This window comes from Corvus brachyrhynchos, unplaced genomic scaffold (assembly GCF_000691975.1).
Source record: "Corvus brachyrhynchos isolate BGI_N302 unplaced genomic scaffold, ASM69197v1 scaffold61, whole genome shotgun sequence".
NCBI classification, from domain to species: Eukaryota; Metazoa; Chordata; class Aves; order Passeriformes; family Corvidae; genus Corvus; species Corvus brachyrhynchos.
This window is the reverse complement of record NW_008236478.1, coordinates 7,861,925-7,872,066: the sequence shown is the minus strand read 5'-3', so window position 1 is coordinate 7,872,066 and position 10,142 is coordinate 7,861,925.

Here is a 10,142-nt window from a genome sequence, read left to right as displayed (position 1 = left end):
TAGGGAAAAGAAATGGCTTAATGCTTAAATACCCTCCCTGCCATGTCGACACCTTCCTCCCCCCGACCTGGTGCATGTTGAGCGAGCAGCAGGGTACCCCAGGGAGCTCTGCTCCAGCTGCACGCTCATCAGCCATACGGGGAGCGCGCAGCAGTGCTTCGCCACTAACGCTCGCTGTGTTTAATCACACATCTGTGGGTTCAAACAGACTTAGCCAGCATGGGAAGGGATGCACCAGGTAGCAGCAGGTGACAGAAGTTGCTGATTCTGGTTAAACTGTGAAAAACTGATAAGCTAGGGACAGGAAAGAGGCAGTGCCATGGGAAGCAGGGAGCTACGGGCATCCCGGCCTAGGCAGGTGGGGTAACAAAACATCTGTGTGTGTGCGTGCACACCCACGTTCATATGGGAATATCCCGATGTTTGTACCACTTTGGTCACTGTAGACCACAGACCAGGCTGCGCAGCCTGGGTCTGCCATGCTCCCACTACCTGGCTCACACATGGGTTGGCAGTGCCTGAGCATATGGATGATGTCTCCACACACAGAACAAACCCCACATAGGTTTGGGCTGAGATGTTTGTGAAGCAGTTAGCACTGGCTGCAATGATCCCACGTGGGTGTGTTGGGACAACAGCATATTCCTGTGTGTGACAGAGCTCTGTGTGGGCGTTTGGCAGGAGGAGACCTTCAGTTTCATGTAGGTGTTTGCTGAGGTCTGTGTCTGTGAGATGTCATTTTCTTCATTTGTTTGCATGCACCAGCAAAAAAAAAATGAGCAGGGATGCCATGTCTCAAGCACTGGGAAATGAAGAAATGAAGTTTTTGGAGCTTGGGCTCCTGCTTCTTGCATGTATGTGTGTGTGCTTGTTCTCCCTAATGACAAGTGCATGTGTGCAGGGACTGTGTGTGTGCCTCACACACGTTCAACCAAATGCCTGCATGCAGGCTCCCTAGGAAGGAGGTGAGTAGGCTGTGGTCTCCAGCTGCTGGCCGTGGCAGAGCCCGCATGGCACAAAGGCAGCTCACAGCAGCCCCTCTCTCCTTGTGTCCCTGGCACAGCCTTTCCCGCAGCTAGGGAGGGGAGGAGATGTCAGCCTGGTGGCAGACCCAGGCACAGCTGGCACTGCCATGCCCAGTGATGAGGAGCTGGGCATGGGGACCTGATGCTGCAGCTCATGAGAAGCTATTTAGGCAGTTCCCACGAGCCATCAGCACAGGCAGTCACAGGGTACTCCAGGCTGCATTTTACCCCAGGGATGCTCCCTGGCTGCCTGTACCCATGGTCTGACCTTCACTCTGCCTCTGCTGTCCCTGTCCCTAGTTCCACAGTGCCCTGCAGCCTCCTCTCCTCCTGCTTTCAAGCCCAGCTGGCAGCCTTCATGCTCTCCCATTTCTGAATGTCTCCAGCCAGCCGCTTGCTGCCTCCTGCCCATCCCAGCTCACCTTCCTTTGGTCCTCGCCTACCCCGTGTCCGATACACGGGGCGTCCTGGCTGGCAGCCACACCATGACGGCTGGTGGAGGGGACAGGTGGGGTCACAGGCAGTCTCTGCTCTGCAGCATGGCACATTTTGGAGCTGCATTTGACTCCCTCAGTGGGAGGGAGGCGGACGAGGTAATGGCTGCTCTTTCGGGAACATGAGCATCCATCTGGTGTGCTGAGGGCACGGGGGGTTTGGCACCCAGGAGCTGGCTCTGCCACCACGTGTCATGGAAGGGCCAGGTCTGAGCTCTGCCTGGAATGGAAAACTTGTCCTTCCCTCTGACCTTGGTGCTGAGCAGGCCCTGTGGAGCAACTGCATCCCTCAGTCCCTCTGCTCTGCAGCAGCTCTCCACACAGGCCGGGCACAATCCAGACTTTTCCTGTCTCCTCCCAGGCTGTGTCATGCTCTGAACTGTGAGAGTAATCTGGCAGACACTGCTCTGGGCACCGCACCTTGTACCGTTTCCATCAGTGCAAAATGTGAGTGGAAGAGCATTTCATACACGAGGTGTGTTTGCAAGTGATTGTATGGCACATCAAAGCGTGAGGAATCTAGAGAGGCACAGGAAATTCCCACCACAGTGCTGCAGGTCCTCATGGGGGTTTGAAAAGAAAATGCAACAGCGAGATGGGAGGCACACAGCTGAGCTGACTAAGAAGGCTCTCCAGTGGGAGTGGAGCACGTTTAGGCTTGCTATAAACCCTATGGAAAGAAAGAAGAGGATTTAGCATATTTCTCTGCTCTTCCCACTTCTCCAATATCTGCCTCACTTTACCTCTGCAACACTGGCTATATTTATTTCCCTCTTTTGTTGTTTAATAGCTCGCCTTCTGTTTCCCTCAAACTTTGATTTTTGTTATTCTCTCAAACTGTACCCAGAAACACAAGGTGAATGCACCCCTTGGATGCCAACACATCTGTGCAGATGCAGGAGCCTGCTGAAAAGTGTGTCCTTGGGAGGAGAACTCAGGGACACCGGGATGCCAGTATAACCTCAGTGTTACTGCTGACAGATGCACAGTTCATAGACTGTGTTTTTAATGTATGTCACTTTGGGATCTGAAGACTCAAGCTGGTGACTGGAAGTCGCCTTGTGCTGCAGTATCAGGGCGCTTGCCTGAGTCCCAAGCAGAGCAGCAACCTTCCACCCCTGGATCTCCTCTCTGTGACTGCCTGGGGGAAGCTGGTGATCATGGAATGTCCTTATCCCACAGGATGTTTCCCAAGTGCTGCTGTATGATGGATAGCAGCTCCTGGACTGAAACATGCTCTTGGGCTTAAAGGATCTCCAGGATGCCGGGGGCAGGATGAGACCAGGACCTACAGCAGTCAGATATGAGTGACAGGGTTGGCAGAAGCAGAGTGAGGTTGGAGGGTTTTGAGCATCACCCTTTTCTTTGCATAGATTTATTTTGAAAGGATTCGCCTACATTCCCACTACCTGCTTCTGCACAGAAACTCAGCACCGTCCCAGCTGCAGAGCTGAAGCTGGAGTTTGGAGTAGGAAGGTCCAAGGCTTCTCCTTCATCCAAGAAGTCTTTGGGGTACAAGGGGGAAAGTTGGCTAATGGATGGGACATGCAGAGCCCACAGGTTGTCACGCTGACTCTCCATCTCACAGAAATACCAGAGGCATCAATAACTCACATCCCCAAAGCCCTTGCAGCCCACCGCAGCCTGCAAACAGCACCACGACATTTACATTGATCCCCTCCTCTCGCTGCTCTGCACCCTCCATCACTCTGCATCCCCAAAACTGAAACCGGGGCTCGGTTTTCCCAGCATCACGAGCAACCAGCGCTATGAGACTGACTCACAGGCAAACGCACCCGGGTGCTCACACCCACTGCCCCATCTCATCCCATCACTGCCCCCAGCCCGCTCCCAGCTCGGCAGCAGCCCACGCCGCCGGGAGCGCGCTGGGCAGCACAAACCATCTCTGCCCGCGGCCCCGCACGGCGGGAGCCCCCACGCCTGCTCAGCAGTCCCGGCTGCTCTTAGTTTCTCCCTACTGAAGAATTATGTAGCATGAAGAAGCAGGCTCCACCATCTTGAACTGGCAGTGAACTTTGCTTTCTACATATAAATACAGATAGCAATCACACCCCAATCAGCACACAAGCTTCAGGGCATCATCACGGCAACTCTAACTTTCCCATTACGATAATGTGATTTTCACTCAGTCTATAATATCACCAGCCATGAATAAAACAACTGGCTTTTTCTCTCTTTCTCTCTCCCTTCCCTCTCTCCCCCCTCCCTCCCCTTCCCTTTCTCTCTCCCCCTCTCTCGGATCACAGTCTTTGCATACTAATGACGGCTGAATAAGGCTTCCAGGGTGCGATCTCTGATGGATGGGGAAGTCAGGCTCTGGGTGGATCCTCGGTGCTCTCCAGTCCTCACACACACGGCTTCATCTCTCTTTCACCTGCTGGGTATGTGGAACCCGACTGGACTGACAGACCTGGTTGGACAGACAGGCAGTCGCTGGCTTCTTGTCCCATCTGCATCATGCCCCTAGAGTGGGGCAGGGACATGCTGCAGTTTGTGTGATTGGGTAGAGGGGACGTCCTGGTCCCTGAAGCCTACCAGCCCCTGCCCGGCTCCCTGGAGCCTCTCCATCTCAGCTCGAATGCTCTGGTGTGTGGGAAATGTGTCAAGCCGGGATTAATCCTGCCCCAGGGCACCCTCACCCCTGCTGCTCAGCCAAGCTGTTTGTCTAACCCCGTTCAGGTCTGCTGTCCCTGAGGATGTATGGAGGCTAGATCAGAGAAGCAATCCGACTGAAAACAACCCTACCACAAAAAAAAAAAAAAAAAAAAAAAAAAAAAAAAAAAAAAAAAAAAAGTAATTCCCATAGGGATCAGGTACCTGCTCCAACCCACTACACAGAGAAGCACAGTTGCAGGGAATTGACTGGATTTTCCCACTGAGAGGCAACTTGCTGGATCAGACCCATCCTCTTCTGGTTCCCAACATGATTAACAGCTGCTGCAGAGGAGAAACCCCGTTTGCAGGCTTCTCAGGAATAACCCTGACCAGGAGTTCCTGCTCATTTCAGCAACTCCAAAATTGCAGCCTGATGAGTTTCAACCAGCCAGAAAGGGTTGGTGACTGATTTCGGTGATTTCTGGCAGACTGAGCATCACTGTGCATGTTCTGGTGCAACTGGGGTACCGCTGTCACTGTACTACACGCCCTGCTCTGCATTCAGCCCCAGCAAACATCCCATGCCTGCTCTGTATGCCTCCAGCTGATACTGGCACCCAGCTGTCTTAGGAACGGCATGGTAGGGAGCGCTCCCATATGCAGGGACTCAAACAAGATACGTCAGTTTGATTTTGTTTCCCATTCTCATTCCAGAAATTGTCATGTCAAGGCACAGAAACCCAGGAACAATTTTTCCCTTTCCCAGCTATGCTGATCCAAGATGCAAAGCCAAAGCTCAATTCCCTTGCATCCTCCCCACACTTGTTGTCTGCTTTCAAAGTTTTCAGAAGTCTCTAATTTGGGAGCAGTGGTAGAGCACTGTGAAGTTTTCTAACCCCAGACTATCTCAGAGACAAAAGCACTGTTCCTTTAACTCCTCTCCACCCAGTGCTTTGCTTAGGATTATTATCTCATGTGGATAATTAATTCTCTTGAGCACCAGCATCTGGCCCTGGGTGGGAGCTGTGCTGGAGAGAGCAGCAGAGCACAGGATTGAGTTATAAGGTGCTAGAACACCTGTTTGTGCCTTTTGTGTTCTTCCTCAAATCTATAAAGCAGGAGAGGGAAGGAGATAGGGTCCCTGCTCTGCCCCAGAACGGTGCCCTGTGGGCAAGCTGCATTGTGGAAGGGACTGGTTCTCCTTTTTGCAAGATAAAGAGATGTATTGAGTACTAATTGTTCAAGTAGTTGTTGAAACATCGGTGTTCCTCATGAGCACTCCTTGCTGCGTCAGGAGAGTTGCAGAGCGAGTGTTGATTTACTGGGGCCCTCCAAAGGCTGAAGAAGCAATAAAAGGTATTAGAAGCAGAAATGGGATAGGGTGGCGCCTAGGCTTTGCAGTGGCTGAAATTGTGGATGTTAGGCGTGTACTTGCAAGTTTTGAGTGCTCAGAGGGGAAAAACAGGCAAGAAAACACAAAGGAGCAGCAACAGCCTGCATGGGGCAGATTGATGCTGTTGACCTGTGCCAATTCCTCGGTGGGCTGTGGCTGACCCGGCAGGACAATGCATGCAAAACCAGCCCTGCATGCCCTGAGCCTGAAAGCACATGGCCAGAGCTGCCACGTTCATGGCACTGCTGTGCAGCACTGCCACCGCTCCTGACTGCTTTGCTGGAGAGCCACACAGGGATGGAAGACTCGGTCCCTGCAGCTTGTCTCTGGAACTGGATAAGCAGGGAAGGTGCATATTACAGACACTTGGATCCTGGTTAATATGTGCCATGGGGTGGCAGACAGGACACCTCTCAAAATGAAAGACTGAGACAGGCTACCTGTTCACTCCTGCCTGTGAGCACTCCCGACTTGTAAGTGTCCTTATATAAATCAAGCTTCCTTCCCAGCTGATGGCTGTCCTTGCAGTATAAGTGGTTTTGGGGATGGCTCTGTCTCTGCCATCTCGCAGATGTGATATAGGCTGATTCAGAAACTGTAATGGGTCCTGCTGCAAGCAGCCTGGAAGGTGCCCTCTGCAGATGAGAAAAGTCTGCTGGAGTGGTGTAGCCCAGAAACCTATGCTGGCATCAACTGCATGTCCTTTCCCCACCCCCAGCAGTAGTCTGGGATAAGGGATGCTTTGGAGTTTCAGAGCCAGGGAGGGATGAGTCCTCATCTTTGCAGCTGCTTTTGCTTCTCTAGCTGGAAAAGTCTCCCTTGCCATCCCTGACATAAAGAGAAGAGCAGAGGTGCTCCAAAAATTAGTTGGCACCTGTGCCCACTGATGCCCGCACAGGGCTCAGCCCGCACAGCCGGGTATGAGTTCCCTGGTGGGTGACAGAGCTGGCTGAAATGGATGGGGCTGTAATGGAGGTACCTGCCGGCAGGGCTACCTGGGAGACGCTCTTATCTGTCATCTGATTTATCCAGGTTAAAAGGCTGCAATCAGTCACCAAGGTAGATTCATTCCCCAGTAAATAGTGCCCGAGGGCTTCCAGGACCTATTTTACTGCTAAGCACTCTCTTTCCAATGCTTGAATACCTTTGTTCCCGATGGAGCTGTTGCTGGCTGATATATATATGATATGGGGAGTCCCGGTGACTTTTTTATTTTTGCTCTGTACAGCTCCTGGCCTTGTCTCGGCTGCGTTGGGCTGCACGATGAATTATCTGTCCAAGGCTTTCTTGCGTCTGGGGGCAAATCCAGCCGAGACTGCTCTCAGCTGCTGGGAGAGCTGTCACTATGAATCAGCTCTGCCTGAAGCCTGGGCGATCGGCACAGCAAGAGGGGAGGTTTGGAGGGGAGGGAAGTCATGCTTGGAGTGCTGGTGGGCTGGCCCAGGTTTTGGGCTGGGGGCTGGGAAGGACCCACCTCTCCTGCCCTTGCTTCTGTTGCTGGGGCACTTTGTGACAGGGTGACAGAGCTGGGCTGAGGGACAGTCATATGCTGTGGTGCCCAAACATTTGCTTTCTCCAGTGACTTTTTCCTGCTGGATTTGCCTAGAGCCTGTCCCCTATCACAGGTGAGTCCTTTGGGTACCTCCAGGGTCAGGGAGGTTTCTCCAGCTGTGAAGAGCAGAGACTGACATTATTCAGACAGTGGTACCTGGACCCCAGTGATCCCCAGAAAAAGGACCCTCTCTGCCCTCTAGGGTTCAGCTGTCACCTCTCATGACATGTCACAAAACCAATCTGATTTCTTCTGAGCACTGAGGTCCCCTGGCCTGGCCCTGCTCTTTGGGGGCATGTTTGTTTGACTTGGTGGTGGAGAAGAGGAAATCTCTATCAAGAAGGCTATGGACACAATAGCAGTTTCTATCCTCATTTTAATTTTTTACTTCTTCTTTTCATCCTGGTTCAGCCCAACAACAGATCCCTGAACTGCTGGCAAGGGGCTGCTGTCCCCATCCAAGCTCCAGGTGCTACCTGCCTCCCCATCCCAAAGGACAGAGGAAAGGCTGCATCCTGCCCCCTCCTTTGGGGAGAGCTCGGGAGCCCTTGTCTACTACGCCTTGTTCTTATGTACCTTCAAGCACTTGTCCTGCAAATGTTTGAGGTTTGACTGCTTTTATTCCTTTTCCTGTCTTTGACAAACCTCTTATGTAGTTTATCATCCCAAATCGGTTTGTTAACTTCCTCCTGCTCTTCCCCTCCCACTCCTCCTCCCACTAATTAGAGTGAAGGACTAATGGAGTATTACTGTGAGGGACTAGGCAAGCTTCCCAAAGAGCTTACCTAAGAGGAGAGCACTTTGACTAATAGATGTGCATTAAGGCTGTGCATCCTCTTGTCCTGAGAGTGGGAGGAGGGGGCCAAGAGTACAGAGCAGAGCTCCAGACATTGGTATCATTGGCTCTCTCCAGATATCCCGATACGTACAGTTGGACCATTTCTGCTCTCAGATTCACCCTTAGGGATGGGTTTTGGGTCTAACTTGCCCTTTGGTAGCACCCCAGCCAGGTGGATTTGACTCACAGTAGGTGCAACATGGTCCTTTGCCAGTTACAGATACCAGCTTTCCTGCTTGGGCAGAAGAGGACTTTTTCCCCATGCTGTGTTTGTACAGCACCCAGCACAGGAGGGCTCCTTCAGTCCCCATGGGGATCTTGTGAAGTGCCTGCACCAGTACTTGGAGTATTGGATCACCCAAAGCTGCCCTGAGACAAGACACTGGGACAGCCAGAAGGAGAGCAGAAGGCATCTGCCAGGAGGTACAGAGCACTTCAGGAGCTGCTGTGTACCTGGACTTTCCATTCATGAATGTCATGAGAGTTTTTTTCTGCTGGTCATCTGGCTTTGAAGCCTCCTATGCATTTTCCAGGGGCCATACCCAGCACTGGAGGAGGGTTTGAAGTTGGAGCTATGCAGAACCACACAACCTGAACTTTGGGTATGCACTGGGATGATAGGCAGTGATGATCAGTATGTGTCTCTATCCTTGCCCCTGCAATTTGGTTTCTGAACCTATGCTAGGGTGCAGAACCAATTGCATCAGCCTGGTGACCATCACCAACGTCATCTGCAACCTTCAAGTGTTTTGTAGCTCAATCCTCTGGACCCCTGGAGGGAATCACATTGACATTTAAACATTGTAAATGGCAGCAGTGCTCAAAGGCACCAGGAGAAAGGTCAAGTGCTTCAGTAAGAGGTGGGCAGGTGTGGGTCTTCACATGGGTGTTTGCTGGTTAAGTGTCTGGAGACATTTAATCTTGGGAGAGAGGTAACAAAGGCAGCTGGATGCAAACCAGGGGTGGGCAGGGTGGATGGGAGAGGACATAAAAATGGCAAGGAGTGAGCTGTGGCTGTCATGGGCCTTTGGGGAGGGAGCAAGTATTTCCAGAAGCTAGGTTTGGAGAAGTAAAGCCATGATGTTTATGAAATGTGGGTGCCCGGGTTCTGCAGACTCCTGATGACTGGGTCTGGCAATAGCATCAGGGTACAGCTTACAGCATGTTTCTGAGACCCCTTGTTTCACCAGGGAAGGTGCAACTTGCTAAGTGGATACAGGATGTGCATGCGGCCAGCCCTACCTTTGTTTCGCTTGGGGTCTCCAGGTGTCCCAGATTTCTCTCTGTCACTTCTTACTGGGAGCCACCCTCAGGGTATCTGACCTCTCAGCAATCTCACCTAGGTAAGTGCTGGCTCCATGGAAAGCTCTTGTGTGTTCCTGGCTTTGCTCCCTGATTAGCAGCAGCAGGATAACAGGAGAGATGTACTGATAAACGCAGGACAGGTTCGACTTGTCCAGCTTCACTCCCTATAGTCAGCACCTGCTGAGTCACCCAGACTCCTGACATTCTTCATCAGGAGGCTTCAGGAGGAAACTCGGCCAAACTGAGCCTGAGCACCTGGAGCCTATGGGCAGTGACAGAAATGGCTCTATGCATCTCATTCACCTCCTCTTATGCTGGGCAAGGGCATGAAACTTGAAAGTGCAGACGCTGATATGAGAACTGAGTTTGGCCCAGCTGGATTGCAGTTTGTGTCACTGGCTCTCGGGCTCCGGGCTTTCAAGCACTGGCACCTGACACAGTGTGTGCTGGGAGAAAGAAGAATCCACCATAGCAAGAAGAGCGTTCTCAGGACAACTGCCTATGTGAATGTAAAGATGAGGGGGAGGGATAAAACACCTTTCTGATACAGGGAGGGAGGTGGTCATCATCCTGGCCACACCCATGGAAGGGGAACCTTCAATCTATTTATGTGAGCACGGGGGAGGAGGCATATCAGAGGTCCCCATGAGCTAGACACCACTCCCTCCCTGCCCCAGTGAAGGCACAATGACTGGCCACAGAGCAGGGTCACTCGGTAGTGCTCCCATCAGGGAAGAAGCCTTCCTGTGCCCTGGCAAACCCCTAGTGAAAGACAATCAGGCTCGCTGTCACCAAGCTAATTCCGACGGCATAAAAGCAGTAATGAAATTCACGGCAGGGTTAGCCTCTCCATCCAATGGGCCGGCGCCACAGTGACATATCGTGCTTCTTGCCCGAATGTAACACACCATCTAATTTA